Genomic DNA, 8,661 nt, shown 5'->3' with positions numbered 1-8,661 from the left:
GTGGGAATATTGAATTAGCTATTCAAATTGCAAGCCATATACTAGACCTAGAACCGGAAGAGCACTGCACTTACGTTATTTTCTCTAACATGTATGGGCATCTCAAAAGTTGGGGTGAGAAAGCTAGCGTAAAGAAGCTTGAGGAAAAAGGGTGTGAGAAGAGTCCCCAGTTGGGGTTGGATATAAATAAAGAATGAGGTGTTTTCTTTCAAAGCCGAAGATCTCTCACATCCCCACTACACGGAGATATATTACGTATTGGTAGTTTTGATGGAGGAAATAAGAAAGATGGATGTTGTTGCTGTGGATGCAAATTTCCGCCTTCTTCTTCTTGGACAAAATTGCACCTACAAAACAATTAACACGTTAGGTCAAGGCCAAGAGCCTCACGCGCCCACAATGAATGGGGAGGGGCTTTGGCCGAAGAACCTTCGATGCTAAAGTTAGAATTTAGAGAGAAAACTATTTTGAGAGTTTTTTGGGAGTTTTGCAAGAATGTGGACCTCATTTTCTAGAAAAAATAGGGTCATATATATAGGGAATGGAGGTGGCCGGCCCTTAGAGGTTTTTTGTGTGAAAATGGATGATTTATTAATTAGGAATTAATGTATTAATTAGCCAATTAATCTCCATTTATATGGAATAATTTGTAGGTTATGAAGTAATTACCTAAGATGAGGATGGATGAAATAATTTGGAATTAATTACCTTTTTTGGACACTCTTGGCTTGATTAAAGAATGATTGTCTACTGATCGAGCGTAGGACAACCGGTGTGTCTCAAAGATAACTTTGTCCTTTTCACCAAAAATCCATGTGTCACCTTGTGATTATATTTGGCTCCACAAATGCCCCCACACATGCTGGGTTGCTCGCAGGAAAAGGCAGCAAATGTAGAGACTTCCAACTTTGATGCAGATTCTCTCTTGAACTTGGAATTAGATTCTTCTAGGAAAGGGAAATAATTCTCCTCCAAAGCCTATTTAAGCATGCCTTAAGTAGGGGTTTAAATCAACTTCGGAGGGAAATTATTTATCCCTACAAGAAAGAGAGAAAGTTAGAAGATATTTGTTCCCCCTCCTGTAGCACTCTTCTTTGTTTGCCCGTGCAAAGAACCGTCTTCCGTTGATTTCTTTGTCTTCTTTGCGTCGCACCGATGTAAGAAAAACTTAATTATCTTTGTCTTCTTCTTGGGAGGTGCTGCCACGGGACATCCATCGAGGTGGTACGGCACGTCGGTTGGCAGGGGCTAGGAGTCGGCTTGTCATGGGCTAATGAGGTGGTGTGGCAGGGGCTATTGCTTGTGCTGCTCGGCTTGATTGAAGCCAAGGATTAACTCGACATGGGCCGAGGAAGTGGCATGGTATGGGCAACGGTTTGTGCTGCCATGTCTGGGCTGCTTGCCGAAAATAAGAAAACTGCTTGAGTTTGATTTCTCAGTTGTCGTAGATGGAGCAGTCAATGATAAAGTTGCCAAGATCGGAGCTGCTAAAGATGAAGTGTCGGATGAGTGAATTGTTAAGTGCAAAAGTGGCTGATGCCCCATGACCATTTGCTGCCTAATTGATCTTCAAACATTCGATCTTTTAAGCTATGTGGTCTTCTCGCACTGGAGAGCTTACCCAGATGGGTGTCAGGGATTTAGTTTACTATATCGCACTGAAGAGTAATTAGTTTACCCTCTTACACTGGAGAGCAATTAGTTTATTCTCTCGCACTAGAGAGCAAACCCATATGGGTGTCAGGGAATTGGTTTACCCTCTTGCACTGAAGAGCAATTAGTTTATCCTCTCGCATTGAAGAACAGACCCTTTTGGGTGTCGGGGAATTAGTTTATCCTCTCGCACTGGAGAGCAAACCCATATAGGTGTCAAGGAATTGGTTTACCATCTTGCACTAGAGAGCAATTAGTTTATCCTCTTGCACTGGAGAGCAAACCTATATGGGTGTCGAGGAATTGGTTTCCCCTCTCGCACTGGAAAACAATTAGTTTATCCTCTCGCACTGGAGAGCAAACTCATATGGGTGTTGAGGAATTGGTTTACCCTATCACACTAAAGAGCAATTGTTTTATCCTCTTACACTGGAAAGCAGACCCTTTTGGGTGTCGGGGAATTAGTTTACCCTCTTTCACTGGAGAGCAATTAATTTATCTTCTCGCACTGGAAAGCACGGAAGTCATTGTCGTGAGTGCAGCTGAGGAAAGCTAGACTGTTGGGACAACCGAAATAATCCTTAGCCTGCGAGGTCATGTTTGGCGATCTGCTTGAGAATTCGAACTGCTTGTGGACCTCGCATAAGGGTGCAAGCGTAGTGAGCTGCTCCCATAATTATTGTGCCATCATTAGGTGTTTCGTCGTGTGCCTTTTTGAGGCTTGGTTGGCACGAGCCACATGGCAAGGTCGGCATGGCTGTAAGCCATGGTGCAAGATCAATGGTTGCCGGGAGCCGTGGAGTAGGCAAGCATGGTTGTGAAAGCAGAGATGGGGCTGGCTTGGGCCAGGTTGTGCGCATTAAGAGGAATTGTCTGGAGTGTTGAGAATAAGGCCTGCCCCCAGTTCTTGGTAGTTGGGTTGACGTGTCCTTCTGGTACTCGTTTGCCCCCGGCGTGCCATTAGGCTGAGCTGCTGGGTTTTGTCAGAACATAAGAAGTCTTTATATCCGGTAATTTATGTGGGGTAGTCATGTCTGCTCGATCTTGTCATTGAAAGATGACTCGCTTATGTTGGTCATGTCTCATCGAAGGGCCTTGTAAATAACTTCGTTGTGCGGGAAATCGCGCAATCGCTTGTTCAAGAGTATTTCTACTTCTTCCTGAATTTGCCTTTGTTGGGGGGTGGCAGAGCCTTCGGCTGCCTCTGGTCGTGACCTACTAGTCTAGGCTGGTATTCCATATGTTCGGCTCGTCTATGCCTCAACTGAGATCGGTGCTAGCAAGAGAGCGAGTAACTCGCAGGCTGCTGGTTGAACTTGAGCCGGATTGAATGACTACTTATCTTTGTTTGTTGTGCTGCCTACTCCGATGTGAGGTGGATGATACTCCTTGCGGGCCTTATCGGGAATGAACATTTTTGCCTGGAAGGTTGCTTATGTTAATTATCAGAATGTGGCCCTAACCGTGAGCGTATACTTATCCTTGACCCTAGTCGAGAATGCACACTCCCTTGCGATCTAAGACGGGAGTATATGCTATCTCGGGGGCCTAATCGGGAATGTACACTACCCGAACATTTGGCTAGTGGCTAGTCGAGTGGCTGCTTACCGGGACACTGCTGGAAAGTTTCGTCTGCCCTTGTCTTACTTCAGGATACCTTGTCCGAAGCACGTTGGATCTCGGTGCGTTGCAAAAGTTGATTCACCAAGGTCTTCTGTTGTGCAAGGACGCTCGTCAACTCTATGACTTGTCGAGACAAGTGTTATTCGCCGTTTAGATTGGAAGAGCTTTGGAAGGAATGTGCCTCATTGAGCAGTGGAAGTATGGTAGACTCCAGGCATGAGATTTGAGTTGAGAAATGTCAAATCTGTGGAGAAATATGGTAAAAATGCCCCCAGCTCGATGGTTGGTTTGGATGGTTGAGATAGTTTTGGGTCGGTTTGGGCTGCTTGGAATGCCGCAGAAGCAAGCTGGGCCACGAGAGTAGGCTAGGCCACAAGAGTAAGCTACTTAGCGGGAGCAGGCTGGGCTACGGGAGTAGACTGGGCTGCAGGAACCCAAAACCCTGAATGAGGCATGTTGGATCTCGGTGCGTTGCAAAAGTTGATTCACCAAGGTCGTCTGTTGTGCAAGGGCGCTCGCCAACTCTATAACTTGTCGAGACAAGTGTTGTTCACCATTTAGATTGGAAAAGCTTTGGAAAAAATGTGCCTCCTTGAGCAGTGGAAGTATGGTAGACTCCAGGCATAAGATTTGAGTTGAGAAATGTCAAATCTGTGGAGAAATATGGTAAAAATACCCCCGGCTTGATGGTTGGTTCGGATGGTTGAGATAGTCTTGAGCCGATTTGGGTTGCTTGGAATGCCACAGGAGCAGGCTGGGCCACGGGAATAGGCTGAGCCGCGAGAGCAGACTGGGCCACAAGAGTGGGCTACTCAGCGGGAGCAGGCTGGGCCGCGAGAGTAGGTTCGGCCATGGGAGTGGGCTGAGCTGCGGGAGCAGACTGGGCTGTGGGACCAGGCTGGGCCACGAGAGTGGGCTATTCAATGGGAGCAGGTTGGTCCATGGGAGTAAGTTGGGCCACGGGAGTGGGTTACTTAGTGGGAGCAGGTTGGTTTGCGGGAGTAGGCTAGGCCACGGGAGTGGGTTGCTCGGTGGGAGCTGGCTGGGCCGCAAGAGTGGGCTGCTCGGTGCATGATGCACGAGAGTGTGAGGTTTGGGGTCGGCTTGGCAACGCATTGGGCTCGCGTTGGACTTGGTTTGGTGGCACAGCTCAGGTCGTGGTAGTGGTGACACCATGGACCTCGCCACATGTGGCTATCGTAGTAGCCATCGCGGTGGTTCCCGTGGTGGAACCTTGTGGTGGTCGTGCCGTTCCCCCTAAAGATCGCATTTAGTCTCGTGGATCGTCATGGTCCCATATCTTGAATGTTAAAATTTTCATTTGTTGAATTTTCTAAATTTCTAACCATTGTACTTCTCTTTTACGTTTTATCAAAGAATTTTTGCAAATAAAAAAATTCTAATAATAAGAACGTACGAAAAATCTACAATGGACAAGAAAATAGAAAACCTTGGATGCGAGAGTCTTCTACAAGTGTGAGACTCAACTCTCAATGAAAGCACCAATTTGTGGATGCAAATTTTCGCCTTCTTCTTCTTGGACAAAATTGCACCTATAAAACAATTAACACCTTAGGTCAAGGCCAAGAGCCTCACGCGCCCACGATGAATGGGGGGGCTTTGGCCGAAGAACCTCCGATGCCAAAGTTAGAATTTAGAGAGAAAAGTATTTGGAGAATTTTTTTGGAGTTTTGCAAGAGTGTGGACCTCTTTTTTTTAGAAAAAATAGGGTGATATATATAGGGAATGGAGGTGGCCGGCCCTTAGAGGGTTTTTTGTGTGAAAATTTGTGATTTAATTGGTGATTAATGGATTAATTAGGAATTAATCCATTAATTAGCCAATTAATCTCCATTTATATGAAATAATTTGTAGGTTATGAAGTAATTACCTAAGATGAGGATGGATGAGATAATTTAGAATTGGTTACCTTTTTTGGACACTCTTGGTTTGATTAAAGAATGATTGTATACTGCTCGTGCGTAGGACAACCGGTGTGTCTCAGGGGTAACTTTGTCTTTTTTACCAAAAATCCATGTGTCGCCTTGTAATTATTTTTGGCTCCACAATTGCTAATCTAATGGTTTTGATGCATGATTTCGATTATATCGGCGACTGCTGTGATGATGCTCCTATCCAAAATCATGATACGATTTTGTTGGCTGCATAAGCTGGCTCACCATCTTTGCTCAAAATACCAAATTGGTTTCACATTTGTATACTATTGTATGCACTATTTCTTGTAACGATTCAAATTCTTGTTTCAATAAGTTTAGAAATTAATAAAAGAGTTGGAATGTTCGAAGTTTGTAAATTGATCAAACCAAAACTCTGATTCAGAATGAACATAGGCTTTGTTCCAAGGAATCACCAACTTGCCTTGTCTACTAATGTGAACTTGTTGCAAAAAGGCAGTTGTGTGTATATGAAAACAATTTCTGATTTATTGAGAACTAGGAAAAGTGGAGAGGCTTCAAAGGAACTCCTCACAATGGAGGAAATCAAGGTATAGGAGGGAACTTATCTACATCCTGATGATACTGTGAAGTTACCATAAGGCAATCACGCATTGTACAAAATTCACATGCCATTGCATGATTAGTTAAAGGATATTTCTATTGTTGTATATATGGGAGCAAATTTCCACCTCAGATTTAATTGACGAAACCTACACACAAGAAAAGGGATAAATAGAGTTAGACTAACACCGATGTTAGCCAAAGGATCTCCGTTTCCTAAATCAGAAAGACTATAGAAAGTAATAAGAGTGTGGTGAGATTTTTTATATTGGAATCAAGTGGTTGATCTAAGGTATTTATAGAAAATTGAAAGTTAACCCTAGCGTCCAGGTTCATTGAACTTGTTAGCAGAAAGTTATTTAGTATGCACATTGATGGAGAAATATTTTTATAAGATCCCTAAATATTCTTTGGAGAGTGTTGCCATTCTAAGAGACTGATAAGCAAGCCCATTACATATCAAGGTGATATGAGTAGGTTCAGTGGCGATCGACTTGGACTGTTTGTAATGAATTGGGTCTGGAGGCATGTTGATTGTGGGCTTCTAGGACCTTCCTAGAGTATGTGGCCCATTAGCCCGTTAGGATTTGACTAATGGTTTGTGTATTCCGTCAAGGGTAGAGTAGTCATATTTGATAAGTTGTATGCGTGGTGCATGTGTTCCTATTAGTTGACATTTATGTTCCCACAACATCCTAGTTGCATGAAAATTCTTCTCATATTTCAAAGGTAAGTTCAATATGTTTTCAAATAGTTATCTATATATATGAAACACAGTGAGCAATAATCCATCTTAATCAAAGAGATAACTACTAAACTATGCTAAAAATAAAGTTAATTAACTCTAAACACGAAATGGTTCTAAAATGCGTTTTTAGAGTAGTGTCCTTCTTAGTGTACCATGTTGCATTAAAAAGGGGTGGTGATTTGCAAAGGTGACATCCATGTGCAACCAGAAAATAAGCACATGAAGACTACCCAAGAGTGTGAATTCAAAGAAAAATTCATCCTTATGTAGTTGTTTGGATAGTTCCTCGATGATTAATCATCTAAGCACTAGACAAGATGTTCGTTCTTTATTACATAACATTAGGAAAATATAACCAAACATTGACTCCGTTCCAACTACATTACATTCACATGAATTATATGTATATATATACACACACATATATTCTAGGGTTTGGAATCATCTTAGAAACTATACAAGTAACTTTATTATATATATATATATATATATATATATATATATATATATATATATATATATATATATATAATGACATGCATATAGTCAGTTTTTCTCTAGACAAGATGTTCGTTCTTTATTAAAAGATAAGTTGTAGATAAATAACATATAATATTAATATATAAATTGTCAACATGTTATTATCAATAGTCAACACTATATCAGTGCAAATTTTGTTATTTAACAAAGGACGGTTGCGCATAATCCACATGAATTCCTAGAGATAAAATATTGGTGTAATGGGTCGCTAAGATTTTTGCCATAGATTCAGATTAGAAACTTCAGATGATGATGTGAACTGATGCTTTTAACCACCCTTTTCATCTTTTTCAATGGTGCACTATCAAAGTGGGGAAATTAGGCATATGGATGAAAAATTAAAATAATAATAATTAAGCCATGCCAATTAGAAAGTACGAACTCTTATACAAAAAAAATAAAATAAAATAAAATGTTGCATGGTGCTGAAAACTACAAGATCGGAAGTCAAGCCATCAAAATCTCCATCCGTATCTCTCACTCTCTCATTTTTGGGACAGATTCCAGCTTTTCTCCGCCATCCACTACAACTTCTGTCTACCCCACACCCTAACAAGTTCCAACATATCAATCATTTTTCCCTATCCGATTAAAGATTCCCACTATTTTTCTTTCATGATTAATCACCAGAACTGTTGGTGTGCAATTAACAATCAAACAAGAAGAAGAGAACTATGCAGGAATAAGGATTATTTTTTTAATTATTATTTTTAAGGGAAGAGATAAGGATTCAAAACTATTACAATAATTTAGGAGAAGAAGGAGTTTCGAACCTGAGATGCATGAGTGGAAACCCAACACCTTATCCATTAGAATATTGGCCACCCATTCTACTTAATTTTGTTAACCAAGGCCATCACATCGTTATGAAAACAATATTCTGATGTCAAAAGTCATAAATTCATGAACGATAATTCAAGTCTAGATTGAAACGGATTCATGAATATGTCTTCATGGGATGGAATAACACAACTAACTACAAAAACATTGTCTTCTTTGAGGTATTTCATTGTACATATAAAGAAAAAAAATTGACAAATTAACTTAATTGTTGGCACATATTAATTGGAAATTTGTTTTTCTTTTGATTGAATTTATAAGCTGTTTGTACCATACTTGACCAATCCCGAAACTACTGAGCACCGGTCAACGTTATACCGTCAAGGACCCAGAAGAGTTTCCTCCAACCAGGAGGCCAATCACAGCGCGACACGTGTCGACATCGGAAGCCAATCATAGTGCGACACGTGTCAACATCAGAAGCCAATCACAACACGGCACGTGTCAATGTTAGAATGAAACTAGAAACTCTCTTCTATAAATAGAGATCATTCTCTCACAATATTTCCTAATGTCATTTGTACTAAATCATTCACTTGTACTCACTAAAGGAGAGCTTGAACCTATGTACTTGTTTTAATGAGAACTCCTCTACTCCGTGGACGTAGCCAATCTGGGTGAACCACGTACATCTTGTGTTTGCTTCCCTGTCTTTATCCATTTACATACTTATCCACACTAGTGACCGGAGCAATCTAGCGAAGGTCACAAACTTAACACTTTCTGTTGTACCAAAGT

Source organism: Malus sylvestris, chromosome 8 (assembly GCF_916048215.2).
Source record: "Malus sylvestris chromosome 8, drMalSylv7.2, whole genome shotgun sequence".
NCBI classification, from domain to species: domain Eukaryota; kingdom Viridiplantae; phylum Streptophyta; class Magnoliopsida; order Rosales; family Rosaceae; genus Malus; species Malus sylvestris.
This window is presented reverse-complemented; position numbering follows the sequence as displayed.